A 21,319-nucleotide genomic window follows, 5' to 3' on the forward strand; every position below is an offset into this window, starting at 1 on the left:
AAACGGGCAATGGATTCCACCAGACCAACCCTAGAATTGGTTACTTTGAGTCCCTTAGGGCGGTTTGAGGATAGCCGTATGTAAAAAGGGCAATTTTATTAGACCGTAAGCGCCGCGGTCGATGGATGGTACCGATCTGCCCTAACCCCATAATACATAGAGGTGAAGCCCGCGATCGGCTAGATTGGGTTAAGCTCGAGCTGACATGACAGTTGTCTATGATTTAAGATGATGACTCCCCTGGACATCCAGTGTTTTTCACGTATATCTCCCTTGTATGTAAATAAAACCTTTACACTTTCTAGTTTAAAAAAAAAAAAAATTGTGACTTTCAAGAATGACTCACATAATTGGATAGAATTTTTCGTGCCAATCGTTTCGATATCTCATTTGTCCAATTCGGAGTCCAAACGAGTCGTGGGTACGCTTTTAGATTTTTAGGTTTAAATCAGGCTTTAGGCTTGATTTGGGCTTCGAGAAAATTTTAGGCCCAACCAAAATATCGATTTCTCGGCCCATTTAAACCCAAACAACCCGATAACACGCGTCACTATTCCACGATTCGTCTTCCTAAAAAACCGGATCTTGCCCCCTCTCGAATCAGTCTCGCACGAGACAGGCCCACACTAAAACCAGGTTTCGCGCGAGACCCTCACAGCTCCGATCAAGATTTCCTTCCGTCAGATTATCCAAATTCTCCCCCTCATCAGTAATCAATACCCATCCTCTCTATACGACCAGCAATGGCCGGAAACAGGCGGATTTGTGTTGAAATTTTTTTTGGGAATTTGTTTGAAAACGGGATGTTTGCTCCATTCTTTGATCACGAAATTCAGTCTAGAGGATGGGAGAGTTTGTTATATGCCAATGGAGGGCTTTATTCTAAGGATTTGGTGATGAAATTCTACGACAATGGAAGCTTTAATGGCGACCATTTTTGGGTCACCGTCGAGGGTGTGCGACACGAAGTCACACCGGTGTTGCTCTCCGGGATCACGGGCATTCCAGCTGGTCGACCCGCGTCTTGACTTCGGCAGCAATCCGTGTACCCACAGACTTACGACCTAATGCTCGACACGCGCTTATCGAGGGAGAGTACAACATCGGCGGAAATGCGGCGTATCGGTATTTCGGTCGCGGCGGACGGAACCTAGCGATAACTTCAATGGCTGGGGACTGAGCGTTATTGGCACCTCGAAGCCTTCCGACATCAACAAGACCTTCCTCCACCTTCTTTGGATCCTCCAAGAGCGAAAGGGTAACTTCGCATCGTTACCTTTCTTTTTGATATTATCACACATGCCACTCTTAGGTCAGCCCCCTTGCCGTTCTAGTACGCGCAAGTCATGATTAATCTGGGCTTTACATGCGCCACCCCTCTACTCCCTATACCACAATATGAGAATATCTTTGGTGTTTAAGAAATGCATACAAGACCCTTGGGAACCCACAACACCTAGGGCTGCCGAGCACGCTAGCGTAGGATCCTCTCACCCTCCATACTTTGATGAGACTGCCATGAGTAAGATCACCCAACCCATAGAGGCCCTACGTGCGGTGAGCGATTGGTCGAGAGACATGTACACTTTCGCCCGGTATCGATGAGGCGTACCTTGGGCGAGTTAAGGACAGATATGACCACTTTCGCCCACGAAGTGATGATGACGGCATGGGTGAATTCAGCGAGGAAATGAGAGCCTCCATGGCGCATTTCAGACGATATGCTTACTCGCGAGAACCGGTTTCAGCGAATGTTCATGGCGAGCCAAAGCATCGATTTCGAGCTCAAGTGATGGATACTCTTGGTGATATCCGGGGAGAGTTAGCCTCCACGGGAGCTCGTCTTTGCCGCGGCGTCGCGGGACTCACGGTTCTTCTATACGCGGCCCCGAGGATTACGCTACAACGACACGAGGAGGATCATCGGTAGCTAGATTTATTTTTTCTAGTCTTGTATAATATTATATCGGACATTTTATTTCACGTGTTTTCACTTTCTAGCTTAATAGTAGATGGTTCCTAAATAGTTTTATATTAGCTATATCTAATATTATAGTATATAGGTAGGAACATATATTGCTAATAATAAATTATATATATATATATATATATATATATATATATATATATATATATATATATATATATATATATATATTTCATATGTCATACTTAAACAACAAATTTTAACGTAACTAACACGTTCGAGAAACCGATAATGAAAATAAAAAAAGCGATTGAAAACGGTCATGAACCACATCTAAAAAACGGTCATGAACCACAACTAAAAAACGGTCAGAAAACGGTCATGACCACATCTAGAAAACGGTCAGAAAATGGCAATTTTCTTTCTATAAATAAGTTCAACTCTTCCTCCATATTCACTCATTTCTTATTCTTCCCTCTACACTTCTTATTCTAAAAAACGTTTTTAGATCACTCCAAGTTCAAGATTCATGGATGCACTAGAAAAGTTTGAGCAGCAGCAGCTTGAATATGCTACTCAAGTTTTCATGCTCGGTTGTTTTATTATAGTCATGTTGTTAATGTGGCATATAATTCTATCTAATATTTAAGTTTGTAGTTAAGTCATCGTATCATTATGTTGTGTTTCCATACCATTGTACGTTCTTACATCCTATTGTGATAGTATATCTACATTTTCCTTGTCCTTCTACTTAGTTTAAAAAAAAAAAAAAAACAAACAAAGGGGCACTCCTTGTCACATGCCCCATTCTTCTCATCCACACTTCATCCACTTTTGCGCATATCTTAGAAGATACACGTGGTCTAACTACCCTGTGACACCTCGAAACGTATCTTTTACATTTTCGGATGGGTGCCTATTTATACCAAGGATAGACACCTCAAAAATTTAACTTCCCTTTTTCCAAAATAATTTTTCACCACTCCATCTCTAATGGCCCTCACTCGAAGTTTCGTGCCTGAGCAAAATTTTATGGAAAATTTTCAAAATGGCCTTTTTCATCCTTTTTTTGACACTGAAATATTACGTCGAGAATGGTACCCTCTTTTACACCATAAGCAAACATTTTATTCCAGAGAATTAGTCTTGTTATTTTATAAAAGCGGTTATTTCCAAAATGGACAATTCTTTGTCCGTCTTTGACGGATCATGAGCATGAATTGACTATGGAAATCATCTCGAGGTACTTCAAATTCCTATTACAAACCAAGGAGTACACCCCGATTCACCTTTCGATAATATCCGGCATCGGCGTTTGCAACTATCCTTCACGGCGAATACAACCGAAAAACCGTATTGTTTATCGTGATCTTTACAAAAGAACCAATTATCTGTGATCAATGGGTAGCTCATAAAGTCCTAGGCACATCTAAGACTTCTGAAATAACCAAACCACTCCTCCATTTACTCACGGGAGTTTGCGGACTAACTGCAATGATTTTTGCATTATTAAATTTCTGCGGAATCGATCGATCGCGTGCGGGAAAAAGGCAGCCCCTTTACCAACCATTGTGACACTTATCATGATACATTGGGTTTTTGAGTACTTCTCCTCACACACCTATTGAATAGCTAACATTCTTACCATTCACTTTCGGTATGTAGGAGCGGATTACGGAACCCGGCGTTGCAAAGAACCATGTCGGTGCGGTACCAGCGAAGATTGTTCCACCGACAACATCTTTCATGAAAATGCATTATGCAGCGTATTTAATCCCATGGAAGGGGCGGCTTAATTCAACAAGGACTGATGACATTATTCAAGCGTCGAGCATTATTATCACCGGACCTTCTTGAATTTCGGGGATCTGCGGACAATAAGCGAAGAGGAACAAGCACAATTCTTGCACACCCACAACCAATTCTTGGCAAATCACACTCTCATAATGGAGAACCATGCGAGATTTACGGACGAGAAAGCAAAATGTTGCAACAGTCGTTGCATTTGCCGCGGATTAACGGCATAGAAAATCTTATAAAGCGGATCCCTCCCACAAAAGGATCCTGCATTCGTTACTTGGGCCAATAAAACCATTTAAATTTTGCAATTTTATATTATTTATCATCTTCTTTCTAGTTTTTAATTTTAGGTATGGTAATTTGTTTTACTTAATTATTCTCATCATGCTCTAATATTTGTTTATCCTTGTCTAAACAGGTCACATTTTTTCACACAATGGAAGCTCAAAGATGATTCGAACAATCTTTCCATTCCTTGCTAAATTCTCCGGCATATGGACATCTTTTTCGAGAGACTACATCACTCAAGTTGGATGGAACTCTCTCATTCTACACCCGGAGCAGACATACTCCCCAGGTTTGGCAACTTATTTTTATAATAACATGGAAGATCTACCAGCTGTCCAGGGTTTCCCTTTGAATGGGTTTACACTATGTATTGGTAACACCCGACACGCCTTTTATGAGCCAACAGTGGCTATGGCTCTAGACCTTCCTCCTCTTCAGCCAGATCTCCCCATCCAATACATGATAGAGAATGACCTTAATGACTACTCTAGGGAAGATTTTGCTGCCCGCTATGGCGATGGCCTTGCCCACGTCAAAGAACGCGTGCGAAGGCGGCGATGGCGGAATTCACTATTCCACTAGCGATTATGACCATGAATGTTGGAACTGCCATGTTATTTATTCTTCTGAATATCATGGGAGATTGGCATTTTTCCACGGCATCAAAGGCAGCGTGTAAGACATTCCATGCATTGGCCCAGCAAAGTACCACCTTCGACATTACATAACTAGTAATTGAGAATCTTAAGAAGGCTCGGTCTTTTTGGCAAGACTATATCACCCTGCCAGTTATAGCATGCAGGATTGTGAGGACGTACTTCCCTGAGTTTGCAGCCACCTTTCAAGACTGGGTAAAGGTCGACTCTATGTGTCCAACAAACAAGATAATTCGTTCCTTGCGATTTCGGACATGGACACGCCCTGCAAGGTATCTTAAGAAAGTTCGTTCTTTCCCTAATGATGATAAAATGATAGCTCATCTAGACAATGCAAAGAAAAGGAAGTGGAGTGAAGTCTGGAAAGCTATGATAGATTGGCGGGATGCGAAGGAATGACATTTCTACAGGGACGAGGCAAGGAAGGACTATCCCCCAGTTCAAGGTTGGGGCAATGTGAGTTGATGCATGTACATATTTGTTTTATGTTTTGATGTGAAATAAATAAATGACCTAACAGTGTGCTACTCTAACAGTGTGCTTCTACTTTTATGATGTATAATATATAGTGTGTTACAATAAATTTCTGTGGAAGATGTCACTTTATTTTTGCTCAAAAGCCTCGGGTATACTCTTTCTTCCTCTTAACACTTTGAGGGACGGTGTCCATTTGTTTGGGGTGGTGAGAACCTTTTGCAAAAATTAGGCATGCATAGTTGTATATAGTTTACTTAATGTCTAAATAAACGTATTTAGTGACAAATTCTCATTTCCCTTTCTATGATGAAAAATATTTACAAATCTCCCCCTAGCATAGAATCAGGACTTGTCCTTAGAAACTTAATTTAATACGTATGCAATAGTTTTTACATCTTTTCATGAGCATTCATGCACTGACTATCATTAAATGTACACAGCAGTAAGTTTCTGGGACCCACGGTTAGACAACTTAGTTTCCATATCCTGTAAGAATCTAACCAAAAGCCTCAAATGTATGATATATGAGTAATGACACAGAGGAGTAGTTCTTCCGAATAGAGAAGTTCACACGTCTACTTACTTGATCACTACCCAAATCCTAGGCGAGAATTTAGGCCTTCTTTGGATCGATATAGCCAAAAATTTGCGACTGTAAAAAATTTTACCGCTAGTAAGCCCTTTGAACCTTTCATTAATCCTTTCTACTTCACCAAAAATCATTACCCATCTAGTAACCACAAATAAATAAGCCTACCTAGATGATGAGTATGAGAAATAGGATGAAGTTGAGAAAAATGAAGAAAAACCTTGTCACAAATCAAAATCAGTTACCTGTTTCAGAAGAAAAGAAAAAGAAAATAGAAATATGTTTCCAAAAATCAAAAGGCCAAAAATCAAATCAAAAGGGAATACAAAAGCTTGCAAAATCCAAGTATGGAAACCCATGTTAAAAGCAGGAAGGAAAATAAGGATTCTCTAGTATAAATATCTCGAAGACCTTATTCTCTCATACTTATCGTTTTTTTTGAATTTTCCATTCCATTTTCTTCTACACTACCACCTAAGCCCCATAACACCTAATAAAGGCCTCTAGCTCAATTAGGGATAGGATAGTGTGATAATAAGTAGTAGTTGTGACTTCTCAAACTCGGCTCCTCATTTGTCATTGAGTATGTGAGGAAACGCGTGCCCTTTGACACTTGGAGATAGCAAAGCTTGAGTGGAAAAATAAGAGAAATTGTGTTTCGACACATACCTGTGAGAACCTACTTAAGGACGCTATCCAAAGGATCGAAGCGGCCCTTTCGTACATTTTATTATTAGATCACTGCATGCATGCTCATACGTAGATGTTTTGATTATTGTATGTATATTAACTTGCATTTGAAAGAATAAAATCCTTGTTTCCCTTGCTAGTGAGATGTCTAGATACACGAGATTAATTAAGGAAACAAGCCTTTGTTACTGAGTCGTTGTAGTATAAATGAAGTTTGTGAGTATCTTCTCCGGAAAACTATCACGAGGCTATAACTTCGTCCACTAGGGAATTCCTAGTGGTTCAAGGCCTTGTTGCATCTGTCAATGCAACCTTTTCTGCGAAATGAGATTTAGCTTAGGACAACACATTTTTGATCACTTATCATTTTAATGTCTCTTCTTTGCTTGAGGACAAACAAAGTGCTATTTGGGGGTGGTGTGATAAGCATCCAAAACTGTAATATTAAACCCCGAGAGACATAGCATTTTGGTCGATTATGTGTTTAATAATCATGTAATAATTATATTTTTGTACTTTTGCAGGTTTCCGCAATTAAAATGAATATAGTGATAAAACATGCATCGAAGTACAGGAATACAGGAATATTTGGAGTTTCCCACTCGACCCCGTGAAGCCGAAGTTTCCAAAAGAACAAAACCAGTGCGGAGCGGGCCCACATATATGAAGAAGCGACAAATTTCGAAGCTCAAATCGGATAAATCTAGATGCCGACGCGTTGGCTAGTGAAGCTGCCAAAATCACGAGAATACGGGAATATTTGGAATTCCCACTCAATCCCCGTGAAGCCTAACAAAGCGACTAGAGCGAAGTTCCCAAAAGAACGAGAACCGGTCGCGAGAAAGGGCCCACATATAAAGAAGCGAGGAAACTTCGAAGCTCAAATCGGATAAATCTAGGTGCCGACGTTGGCTAGTGAAGCGCCAAACATTACAAGAATACGGGAATATTTGGAATTCCCACTCAATCCCCGTGAAGCCCAACAAAGCCTGACTAGAGCCGAAGTTTCCAAAAGAACAGAACCAGTGCAGGACGGGCCCACATATACAGAAGCAAGAAACTTCCGAAGCTCAAATCGGATAAATCTAGGTGCCGACATTGGCTAGTGAAGCTGCCATAGCGACCCGGGCGACAAACTCTGCGCAAGGACAAAAAGTCGTAAAAACGCCAAAATCAGCGCCGCCACTGGACACACTAGGTGGACACACTCTGCGGGCCCAGAAGGCATGATGAGTCAACATAGGCAGGTGGCAAAGGATGGTTTAAATTTGATACCACCTGGAAAAAGAGAAGACACGTACCAATTCAAACCAGGTACGTGTCTTCTCTCTTTCCAGGTGGTTTGAATTGAAATGAGCTAACAAACAAAACATAAAATCAGCTAAAGGACAAAAATTTAATACAGGTGAAACAAAACTTTGATTCTCAAAGTTTTGAACGTTTCAAATAGGTAACAAACAAACCTGATTTAATTGTTAGGAATTCACGTGAAGGGACATCCGCCTATATATATGAGGGGTTCGCCTTCATTATAAGGTCTTCAGCATATTAATGCTTTAGCTACGCTTAGTTTTTCTTCTTCTTCAGTACTTACATTCCGCCATTTTTATTTCAGCAGCTTAATACAGTAAGTTATTTTACCCTTAATAACAGTCATTTCTTTTCTAGTTTAATTTCTGTCCTGCATTTATTTACTTAATGTATACAGCAAGTTTTATTATTCCTTCTATGATGATGAGCTAATCCCCCCCCTCAGGGGGAGGGTTATGCTGCTCGTGTAAAAATCCGGATTGACTCGTTAATATTCTAGAATCACTACTTAGGAATTAGGCATAGAATTAACATCCGGTCCCAAAATGATGAGAGGCGTACAAAGTTGGATCAGCCGATGCTCGGGACAGATCTCACGCGTAGCGACCCAAAATGTCGTAGCGACTCTCGGTGTCGATGACTCTCCAATTCGTCCAGCTGATGTGAAATCGAGCCAGGAGCGGAAATAATATACCAGAGATGCGGTATTATTAAAACTCCTTATTCTATTGAAATGCAACCTAGAGATGTGGGCATGCACTAGGGATCAATACTCGACGTCGTCTCCGAAACGAGACGAATTAGAGATGTAGTGATTTGGTAATAAAAACTGTTAAGAAATGATTCTTGCATGAGCATGATCAACTCTCTCCCTGTTTCTCTACATTTTGTTTACCTACATATAATCGCCGTAGTAATTTATTTTATTTGCATTACCGTTTTTTTAATTAAAAAACCAACTAAAAAGAAACCTAAAAATCCTTCTCACTTAAAGTTGTAACTCCAGTTGTGAACCTATCCGAGCCCTAAGGTTTGGACGATCCCTTACTCGACCTATCCTACCAATCCCACGTGAGTAAGGTAACTTGACTAAAATGTACGACTATACGGACGTTGGACTTTGGACTTTGGACTTGGACTGTGGACCTCGGACTTAAGCAAATAAGTAGCTGAAAGCCAATAAACGTGTGTAAAGAGCGTTCTATCATGTACGTACAACAAGTACCTCGAGGAACATAACTACCCTAAATGCACCAAAATGTAAAAATTAAATCTGATAATGATTACCAATTTGATAGCAATTCTAGATGAACCTTTTCTTCCGGATCTTTGTTGTGCTTTCGCAACCTGTCTAGAAAGTTTTCCATTAACTCGATGAGATTTTGCTACTTCAGTGGACTCATTGTCAACAAATTTTCCCAATCTTCTTTTCTAACAGCACCTAGGCAATGCCTTTTCCTTTCTTCATCTGTTCTATACTTATCATAAACCTTTCTAAGGGAGTTGCTCTTGTACTTCCTCCAATATTCATTTGCCTTGGCCATGACTTTTTATTTCGTTGTTTTAGACAAATCATATTCTTCCTATATTTACATTAAATTATTAGTTAGCGTAGTTAAACAATAATATTGAACTATAATATAGTTGTAATCAAATTTACAGAGATTCGCTTCCATATGAGTGTCTTATCATCATCTGACATATTCTTCCATCTGTGATGGGCTATTGAAGCATGCACCCGACTATATTCTCCAAGATGACTACTATATTCAGCAGATTTATCTCCAACTGGTCTTCTATCTTCATCAAATGGTACAAAAATCTTCTGTCTAGGTTCTAAAATAATTCAAGTATAAGTTAGGAATACTTAAATGCATCTCTTATATATATATATATACTTAAAATAACCCAAGTAACAATATACCAACATTCCCAGTTTCTGATTGTCCAGATACATTATTACTCGCAGACTGCCCAGATCCATTCCTACCATCAGTTTGTCGAGATCCACTCCCACCCTCAGCTTGTCGAGATCCACTCCCACCCTCAGATTGTCCAGATGCCATTGTGCTGAAAACTATATTACACAAAACAAATAGAACACCTCATTTTCATAACAAAACAACTCATTTAATTCATAACTCTCTTTTCAAACATTCCATCATCAATTACATTTCAGTAGCTAACAATTACAAAATGCACACAACAAAAGAAAGTACGCCAAATGCAAGACACATTCTATGCATACACATTAGTAGTTACAAAAAATTGTTTCACTTAAAACATGAAGATGTGATTGCCCAATCGAATCAAATGTTCCATCCCTTCAAGTTGTGAATCTAGATTCATTCCAAAAGCATTGTTCAAATTAAGAAAAAAAAATGTTTATAAGACATTCAGGGATACTTAAATAAGGTTTAGAAAATGGAAAACAACAAGGCGTATAGCATTTAGTGTCCGTGCACCTTTAAAACTCAGCTAACTTCCAACCTATGATCATTCACAAATATCTTCTTCTACAACCTCATCTACTAATGTCGATCTAAAAACATCTGCTTTTAGCCTTGCCTTGAAGACCAAAGGATTTTCATATGCGTCCACGTCTTGGGTCAACTTCTTAGGTGCATCTAAAATAACATGCCAATCGTCTCTTTTGGGATCTTTGCAATAAAAGACTTGGCGTGGTTGTGAAGCAAGAATAAAAGGCTCATCACCTTCCTTTGAACTGCTCATGAGCCTTCTAATTAAAATTCACAAATGTTGACCTGGTTTCTGGATCAACTGACCATCCATTTACTTTATCTCCTATTCGAACCCAATAACATAAAAAAACAACTTGTTTGAATTCAGTATAGTCCATCTTAAGAATCTGTTGGATAATGCCATAATAAGTCGCATCTCCATCAATCAAGTTCTTATCTCTTGCATTGGCTTGAAAACTCATCGTAGCATTTATGGCAACCCCACTGTTTTGTGTTGTCTTGGTACTGTCACATTTGGCTGTGCAAAATTGATATCCATGTACTGTATATCAGTTATACGACATAGCTTTAAATAACAGACCTTCAACAAGCCTTTTCAAAGGGGACATCTCTTCATTTTCCAACTAGTTCGGTCAAAATGCATATGTTAATATTTTTGTACAAATAAAAAGACCCCAACCAATATAAAACTAACTAATTACTAATTTGAACATGTTCTCGAAGCTAAGGAATACAATCCATCACTTTCCCATCTGATTTTCCTTTTCGTCCTCTTTTCTTACTTGGGTGGTTTTGTTCGTAGGAATGGTACTTCCTGGTAAAAGCATTAAAAGCTACTTTATTATTAAGTATAAGAGTCTAAAGTCATGAACAGGATGTTGTACTTACTCTCTCCAACTAACAACATCTTTAGAGCACTCCAATACCCATCTTCTCACTTGTTCATACTGGATATTTGAAAGTTTGTACACCTTGCCTTTTTTACCACTAAGTTGTCCACTAGAACAAACATTACCATCATCCAAGAAATTTTTTCTTGCTCATTTGTGGCTTCCACTACCACCTTTTGGCATGCATTCATTGCAATACAAAATTGATTATTCAATAAGGTATTGCTCGGTGATACACCCTTCTGGAAACCTTTTATTCCTAACATAGGTTTTGAATGTTCTCATCATCCTAAAACAAAACATTAAGTTAAGGGTTTAAATGACAATCATCACTTGAAAAATAAAGACTTAAATTGAATAATTATATATCATTTCACTTACCTTTCAAAATGATACATCCAACGAAATCTAACGGGACCACAAATATGTGCTTCCTCCACCAAATGCACTACGAGGTGTGTCATTGAAACAAAAAATGAAGGTGGAAAGTACTTCTCCAATACACATAATACTTCCACAATCTGTCGGCTAGCTATTTCAAGCTCTTTGTGACAAATAACCTTAGAACAAAACACATTAAAAGATATTGACAATTGTCTAATTGCAGCACCCAATGGCTTTTGCTCTTTGTAGGCATATATCAATAATAACGACAGTAATTGTTGAATAACAATATGATAATCATGTGATTTGGGACACCTAATATGAAGATCCTCCATGTTTACATTATACGCCCAATTAGAACTGTATTATATAGGAACCTTCAATGTTTTCAAGGTCTGACAAAATAACATTTTCTCTTTTCTTGAAAGTAAGAAAAGAGCATGTGGTAAAAAATTTATAGTCCCATTTTGTACAGGCCACAACGTTTTCATAATATTCATCTCCTTTAAGTCCAAACGAGCTGCAAGACTGTCCTTCTTAGTCTTATTTTTTCCGCCCATTATTGTACGTATGAGATTTTCAGCAACATTTTTCTCTACATGCATCACATCTAAATTGTTACGAATGACCAAATTCTGTAAATACACAAAGGTTATAGTTTATTATAGTTTAAACAATAGACATTAAACTACAATTGACAATAATGTATTTTAAAATTGTACCTCTCAATAAGGCAACTCAAATAGGATTGATCTCTTTGACCATCCAGTCTCATCATCGTCCTCTCGCTTCTTTCTTTTCCTGGATGCTGCTTTTCCAAACACATTTTGAAGGTTCTTAACTTTTTCAAGTACTTTGTCACATGTTAATTGTTTAGGAGTCTTCCCATGTTCTTCTTTACCATTAAATTGAGATTTTTAAGATATAAAGGGATGGTCATCTGGTAGAAAGCACTTGTGACCCGTGTAAACTTGTTTACTCTCGTGTTTAAGCCTAATTGAGGATATATCTTCACCGCAGAACGGACAAGCATACTTTCTAGAAGTTCTACAACCCGATAAATACCCATAGGCCGGGAAATCTTGTATGGTCCACAAAAGAACAACTTTCATTGTGAAAGAAGTTTTTCTGTGAGAGTCGAAAACAGTTGATCCATTATTCCATAGATCTTTCAACTTATCCACGAATGATTCCAAATATACATCAATGTTTTTTCTTGGGCTGTGCTTCCCAGGAATTAACAATGATAACATAGTAAACTCTTTTAACATGCAAAATAAAGGTGGAAGATTGTAAGGAACAATCATTACAGGCCAAGAACTGTGAGAAAGACTCATGTTACCAAACGGATTAAATTCATCTGTTGAAAGTCCTAAGCGAACATTACGTGGCTTATCAGCAAATTCAGGTGATGCAGTATCAATTCCCCTCCAACAAGAACAATCTAATGGATGGTGCATATATCATATATCAAATTATTTCATATGGAAACAACATAAATGAATATTACCCACAAACAAGATGGCTAACCTGTAAAGCCTACGCAGCCTTGTGGTTAAAGGAAAGTATCTTAGTACTTTCTTTGGTACAAGCGAGGGCTTATTATTAAACTCAACCTTGTACCTACCTTCTCCACATGTAGTATAACATTTAAGAGCTTTATTATCTTTCCAATATAACATACAATCGTTGGGGCATGCATGGATAGATATGTAATTCATACCCCAAGACTGGATCATTTCCAAACAATCAGTTGTGCTCTCTGCCAAGGTGTTACCACTAGGGAGAACTCTTTTGAGTGTCTTAAGCAACTCATCAAAACTATTATTGGACCAATTATGCGTAGCCTTCAAGCCTACTAGCTCAACTATAATAGACAATTTTGTTTCCTTGACTCCACATGAGGGATACAAAGGTTGAGTTGCATCATCCTATAACTTTTAAGATTTTATGTCCTCACATGAATTGTTTTCAGAATTATTATCTTCTCCATGTTCAGCATGAGTATCCCCATGTGAACCCAATTTATTCATGCACGCATAGAGGCTCTCTAGGCAGAACACGCCTAAAAGCATCATTCACCAAATCCAGCATTCGTGGCTGCTCTTCATGAGTCTTGCCACTAGAAGATACACTACAACGCTCTTGGTTAGGCTCAACATCATTAATGGGTTCGCCATGACAATACCATGTAATGTAGGATGTCATTATACTATCACAAATTAAATGTTCCTTGACCACCTTATATGTTTTTCAACCACCAACATTACGACAGTTTATACGTCGACAAAGATATCAATCTACATTCCCTAAATGGTCTTTGGAAAATTTCATAAAAGATTCAACACCTTCCAGATACTTAGGACAGGGACTTATTTTTTTCATCCATGCCTTACTTGGAGGAATAGAAGTCATTTAGCTCACAAGTATTTGAATACCACCTACTACTTCTATTACAAAAAAACAAGTGAAAACTAATAAATAACAAATAAGATGAAATAAGAACTCTAAAGAAAAAGTCTGCCTTATTTGATAAAAGAAAGTACATGTATAAGCTAGAAAATAAACATGCTCAAATCAGAGGTATGCATCACACTCTAGTGAAAAATAGATAACCACCTCCACTTTTAACATTTCAACCCCCCCCCCCCCACACACACACACACCGAAAAAGGAAAGGGAATGTAAGTAGCACCTCATAAATAACAATAACAAACAAGTAAGTAACATTCATACATCTTTCCCATATGTAGCAAGTATTCATTTTCACAAGCATTAAGAAACATAACAAAATTGTTATATGATACCAACTTACACTTTAAAATGCAAGTATGCATTTTTCATAACATGCAGTAATACGTACACTATGGTTCAACACTTATATATTAAAGCTTGTACTTGGCCTACATTTTCTTTTTACTCACCATTTTATAGTAGCAAACACTTTACCCCCCCATAAACTTAGAAGTGGAGGTACATCACATTCAATATTACATCATAAACCATATTCAAGGATTAGGAGTTCTAACTCTTAGCCCTTTCGTCCAAGACCTACGAAGTACTATTATCATTTTACATCAACCACATGAGCATATTTCATTTAAAACCAAAAAGTAATACTCAATGTTTAAAATCGAAGGCCCCCTTCTCTTTTGTCATGGTCACATAGTGATGAAATTAATTACCCCATGAGACGAGACGAATGAAACATAATACTTAATTAAAGAGCAAAAAATTGATAAAAATGTTTAAGAAAAGAGTCTCAGCTCACATAGTCATATATATATATGTGTGTGTGTGTGTGTGTGTGTTTCTAAACAACTCCATATATGTACTGCATATGTGTTTCTAAGCAACTCCACAAGAATCTTACTCAGGTATATAATCAAATCTATACACATCAAAATCTAAGACCAAGGGATCGGAGTTAGTTCTTCAAATTGATAGAATAAGGAAATTGATGCTCTTAAATCACTTGTATTTCCAACTCTAGATACAACCCTAGCGCATATTACCATTGAACTATCCCACTTACTAATGAGGCTTCAACAAAGTTTGAAACTTTGGAATCTATGCAACCAAAAAAAACATTCTACTTATAAGCTTGTTTCATCCATTTCGTATCTTAAGGGGAAAAAAAAGAGTTCATTTGTTTTAAGAACTGGGTAGTATACTTACAAAACCCACACACAATTCAATCCAGCAAGAAAATAAAATAATAACAATGGTAAATATTAGAACAAAGAGATTGGTTTCTGCATTTTAAATAATGAAGAAATTGTAGGCAATGTTACTAACATAAGAAATTGAGCAAATTATAAAAAAAAAAAAAAAAAAAAAAAAAGGACAATTGTGAAACCATCATAAATTGGGGTTAAAAAATTATGACATTAAACAAAATTAAAACTTGTTGAAAGAGAGAGAGAGAGAGACATGATTACCAAAGCTTTAGAGAGATGCAGCTCTAGCTCTTGCCGATCTTGAGACAGAGAGACGTAATACTCTTGCACTTCGACTGAGGCCTTCACTACCAGAACTATCAGAGCACTCCCACCATCCCACGAAAGCTTCACTCTTGTCGTTTTTAGTCTTAGGTTTAGTGCATGAACAAAATATTGGGTGGGCTTAGTGAAAATATTGGGCAGGCTTGTAAGAAAGAACGAAGAAACCAACTATGACGATCTGTGAAAAGTTAACGGACACCTTGTCTCCTCCTTTATATGGGACAGAAAGCAAAGTCCTCTTGCCAACATAATGAACCAATTCGACACGCAAAAAATAATTTAAGACAGTATTGCTCATACTTTATTGGAGACGAGGAAAATAGTCCTAAGAGTGCATCCTATTTCTCAAATTCTGGTATAGTGAAGCTCTTTCAACAATAACAGTTACAACTTGTAAAATAAGAGCTAGAGTAAGGAGCGAATACACTAATGGATAAACAATGTTCCTTTTTGTATCAACTATCTTCTTTGCAAGATCGCCAATTCCCTCCAACTCCAAAAAATATTTGCTAGTGTGGACATCAATGATATAATTTTCTAACTCATTGTCAAGCATCATAAGACTTGTTGCACAAAAGTCGGCAGGATAGAACTCACCAAAACGGATTAATTTGGACTTGTCAAAACTGGAGAATGAATGACTAGGATTCAATCTTGAAAGACAAAGAAGCAATTCGGTGTTTACTGATCAGCTCCCAAATGTGTATTTTATTACCTTTATATTACTGCATTACAGCCGTTCTTAAGTATAATAAATAGAAAACTCATAGCTTTTACTACCTTTTGTAGGTTACAGGCCATTTCAGACCACTTATCATAAAAGATGCATTTTAGCGCCAATAGAGCTTTATTAATGCTTCTTTTGAAGACTCAAGCTACTATAAAAAAGTGTTGAAAAGGTCAAAGAAAAAGTCAAAGGTCAAAGGTAAAGGACTCAAAATGAAAGGACTAAAAGTCATGTCCTTAACTCAGAAGACTGGAGATGGATGGCCTTGTCACAAAAGAAGACTTGCTCAAGAAGATAGAGAAAAAGAAAAAGTAAAAACATAAAGGAAAAATAAAAAGCAACATAGTGAGGTGTCTTGATAGTATAGGGAGAGGGCAAATCAGTTATTGTTAAGGTAGGAGTATAAAAGCCCAAAAGTAAGAGAAGAGAAAGCACTTAGACTTAATCTATGGTCATGTAGGAGTAATTTAGATTTTAATTTCAAGTCCTTTACATTTTCAAGTTTTTATTGTTTTATTTACTTTTGTTCTTCTTTACAACTTTTCAATTAAAAAAAGAGCATATAAAAAGTTTCGGTAATGGGGTCTCTTAGAGGGCGACCAGGGGTAATGTATGAACAGAAATTACTACCACTAAGACCCTAAGTCTTGGTTCCTTTTCCTTTTCCCTCTCTCTCTTTTTCTTCCTCTTTTTCTTTTTCCTCTCTTTTTTCTTCTTTCTCTTCTTTTCCCTCTCTTTTTTCTTCTCATTTCTTTTCTTCCTTATTGTTCCCTTTTATATCGCCACCCTCTCTCTCTCATCCCTTGATCTTTTCCTTATCCTATGGTCCACCTCCACACACCTGTCCCTTTAGGGTTCTGCGGCCCTAGTCCAGTACTCCCTATTCCTTTTCCCTTACATTGCCTCTTCTTTGACTATGACCACTCTGCTCCCACATGCTTCTATACAGCCTGACCACTTTTATAGAGTCGTGGCCTCAATTCGGTGTTTCGCGCCTCCCCTTTCTTATACTACTTCAGGCCAGCAGACATGCCACCTCAGTAATCCAAAAAGGGGTTGATACAAATGCCCCTCTCGGTCCGCGGATCCGAACGGATTCGTGGGCCAATACTCCCTAGCTGTCAGACTACCAAGCTGTCTTGTCACCCATCAACCATTCAAATCTTTCTGATAATCATGTTACCCCCTGCCTTGACCTCCGGGCCCTTGCCACATGTCCCTAGGCACGTGCCTTGTGGCGTATGCCCAACTAGCCCTGTCTCCTCGATTCTCGCGATGCCATGCGTTTACTCTTGAATGGCTCTCTGCCACATATGTGCCCCCCCTTTTACCATTTTGCCCTTGACTTAACAAATCTCGCCCAATGCCCTTATTATGCATTCCTCCCTCTTCCCGACTTTTCACTTTTCATTTTGTTTACTGCCTTCTCAATTTTCATCACACCATTTTTCTTTCGTTTCCTTCCTTGTGAGCTCCATGCCTCTATCCTACCTATTCGGTGAAGCTACCCTTGCATCTCGCTTCCGCTCCACAAGACGATCGCCCTCTCTGTTCAGGTTTGCGTATGTATCCCTTAGTTTGCTTTTCTTTCTAGCATAATTTTGCTGGTCACTTTTTAGTTTCTTGTTCTTTCATGCCCATCTCTTTTCTTCTGCCTTTCATTCATCACTCTTTCATTAGGTGTCCGTCTTCACTCTTACCCCCCGTCTGGTCTTGTTCATCCCACTTTAGTGCCATGTCTGGCTCCGAGTCTAGTGGCTCCTCCGCTACCGGATCTACTAGATCTATGTCCCCGACCTCTCGATCATCCGGCTCCGCCGCGGAGTTTGGATCTTCTGGCCTCTCTGCAGACCACCCAAAATCTCTTTCCATTGAGTCGACCTGTGGGGTCACTGCCCCATCCACCTCCGGTAGATTCTCCGTGCTACCTCCCCCTCTATCTTACTACAACAAACCCAATCTAGCCGCCGTACAGGCTGCCTATGATATCCCTGAGGACGTGGTCTTAGAACATGTGCCTGGGGTCACTCATTTTCCCCATATAGTACCGCCGCGACCGGTTTGGTAGCAACCATGGGGCAAATAGCGGCTAATCTCCGCTTCCCCTTGTCTTTGTTAGATGTCGAAGTCTGCAACAACTTTAACATTCCGCCGTGTCAAGGCATCGGCAACTTTTGGCGAATCATGTACGCTGCCAACCATTACAATACCCCGCGGATTTCCCTTCAGGACATCACTTCCTACTATTTTATCAAGAAAAACACCAACTTTGGGAGTGTGGGGTATCAATCCTTCTGCGTGCATCCACAGAAGAAGTCGTTTGTTATCCGCGTGAACTCCTCCAACAAGGTTTGGCATCACTACCCCCTCTACGTGTCTGGGAACTTCCTTTCCACTGCTCTTCCCCCTGAATTGTCCTTGAGGCACTCCCATTTTATCCACCGCGGTGAGTGGAGTCGATTGCTTCGTTTGCTTTTCAGGTTGGAACCCGAATTCTCCTTGACCTGTCTTTTCATCTGCTTTTCAGGTTGGAACCCGAATTCTCACTCCCAGATATACACTGGTGTTTCCTCTGAGATTTTCACCAGACTCCACAACCTAGGGGTCAGCTAGTGCAACGTCCTCGGCATTGACCCAGATAAAGGGAGTCCGCTCTTCTGAGATCCTTCCCTTAAGGACATTGGTAAATATCGCGGCCCTATATACCTTTTGCCCCCGCCAAAAGAGAGGAAACCCAAACTATCTCCCACCAAGAAACGAAAAGCGAATGCCCCAGTCCATCGATCCTTCGGGTATGCCACAAAGATCTCCCATAGCTAAGCTCTCATCCAGAAGGCTGTAACCTCTCAGACTCGTAAGCCCTCAGTTGGTTCTTTCTCAATGCCCCCTACTGCACTCCCTAGGTCTTATTCTTCCATAGCTTATTAGGGAGACGATTTTGCCCCCCCTGCAGGCACCTCTGACAACATGGATGTTACCAAACTCAAGCTTTGGGACAGCGATTATGAGGGCGAGGCGCCTAACAACACAGCGGCCAAGGACCCTCCTACCAAGAAGGCCAAGACTACTGCCCCTGTTGCCCCGGCTCCTACCTCTCGGCCAGCATCACCATGACCATCTTCCCGCCGTACTGGTAAAGAGGCGGTCCCTATTGGTCCCCTGCCCGCTGGGCCTGCCGAAATTTGGCATCCTCAATTCAAGGCCAGGGACCACGACGTCACCACTCGTGACTCCGCACTGCATAACCCTACAGTGGCCACGTCCCTCTTCTTCAGTTTGCATCTCCCAAGGGATCAAGTTTATGAGGATTTTGGCTCCTTCGCCTCCCACCGGGCTGCAATTTACACTAGCTGGGAAAGGGTATGCTCCCCATCTTTTCCTTTTCCTTCTTTGTTGCTTACTTTTTTCTAACTTTGCCTTCGTCTTCAGCTGAGCCTGGATGTGGGTTACGTGATTCGCGGTTTAACAAACACTCTGGTTGCATTTGAGTCAGCGAAGGCTGAGATCCATGGGTCGTCGGGTGGAAAGCGAGATATGCTTAAATGGAGAAGGAAAGAGATGACCCCCATCTCTCGGCTCTTAATCAACACAAAGAGCTCCAGCGTGCAAAATAGGTCTATAAGGACTATGTGGCCGGCGTCGCGCCCCAGCTGGAAAGCCAGAGGGAGGCCGATAGGGCCGCCGCTCAAGCTGACCTGGAGCAGTTGTTAAAAGATGCCGCTGAACACTTCAAGGTCCTGGCTGCCAAAAAGATTGCCCGAGAACTGAACCAACTGCTGGAAACTCTAACTGCCGCCGGACGTCTTCTTCCTGAACGGTCTTCTGCTTTGGCTCCCACAGACTTCGCGGCCATCTCACCTGCTCTTGAGACAGAAGCCACTGCTACTCCTGGGGTGTCGACATCTCCCATTGACGTCGATGAATCCACTGACGCGGTGGAGGAGGGCGACCTACAAGTGGACGCCTCAGGCGAATTGAAATGAAGCACACTTGGATTTCTTTCTGCCTATCAGCTTAGCATGCTGTACAGTTTAAATCTGATCTTTGATGTTCTAAATTTTTGTTATAACCCTCGGGTCTGGATTTTTGGGTAGTCCCAGCAAACCACGGTGGGCCTCAGTTGCTTGTTTAACACTCGTTTGGTGAAATCCTTGCAATCAATACATTTTTTTTGTAATTGTGTTACCATCCTTTCCTATTTACTTATCACCTTGTTCCATGCTGGCACTTACGTATGTCATGAGCGCCTTTCTGAAGTTCTCACAGAAGGATTGGGGGACGTTTGGTTTGCCCCAAGTTTTCCTTGGCGATGTTGGGGGCCGCTGAGTATGCCCGGGCCCCCCAGCATGCCTCTAAGTTGATCGTGGAGATGTTGAGGGATGCTGAGTACACCCGGGCCACTCAACGTGCCCCCAAGTTGATCGTGGAGATGTTGAGGGCCGCTGAGTATGCCTGGGCCACTCAGCATTCCCCCAAGTTGATCGTGGAGATGTTGAGGGCCACTGAGTATGCCCGGGCCACTCAGCGTGCGCCCAAGTTGATCGTGGAGATGTTGAGGGCTGTTGAGTAAGTCCGGGCCCTTCAGCGTGCCCCCAAGTTGATTGTGGAGATGTTGAGGGGCGGTATGTCCGCCCCCCTCGCAAGGTGCCCCATGTTGATCGTGGAGATGTTGAGGGCCGTTGAGTATGCCTGGGCCACTCAGCTTGCCCCCAAGTTGATCGTGGAGATGTTGAGAGCCGCTGAGTATGCCGGGCCACTCAGCATGCCCCCAAGTTGATTGTGGAGATGTTGAGGGCCAATGAGTATGCCCGAGCCACTCAACGTGCCCCCAAGTTGATCGTGGAGATGTTGAGGGCCACTGAGTATTCCTGGGCCACTCAGCTTGCGCCCAAGTTGATCGTGGAGATGTTGAGGGCCGCTAAGTATGCTCGGGCCACTCAGCTTGCCCCCAATTTGTCTAAGGAGTTGATTTTGAGTTTGGAACCCCTTGTCCGTTGCCCCTGGCCTAATTCACACATGAACGGATGCACACTTATTAGATGGAGGAAATTTGCTATTGCTTTCATTAAAATAATAGCTAACTCAAAATACTA

This window comes from Coptis chinensis, chromosome 5, assembly GCF_015680905.1.
Source record: "Coptis chinensis isolate HL-2020 chromosome 5, ASM1568090v1, whole genome shotgun sequence".
Classification (NCBI taxonomy): Eukaryota; Viridiplantae; Streptophyta; class Magnoliopsida; order Ranunculales; family Ranunculaceae; genus Coptis; species Coptis chinensis.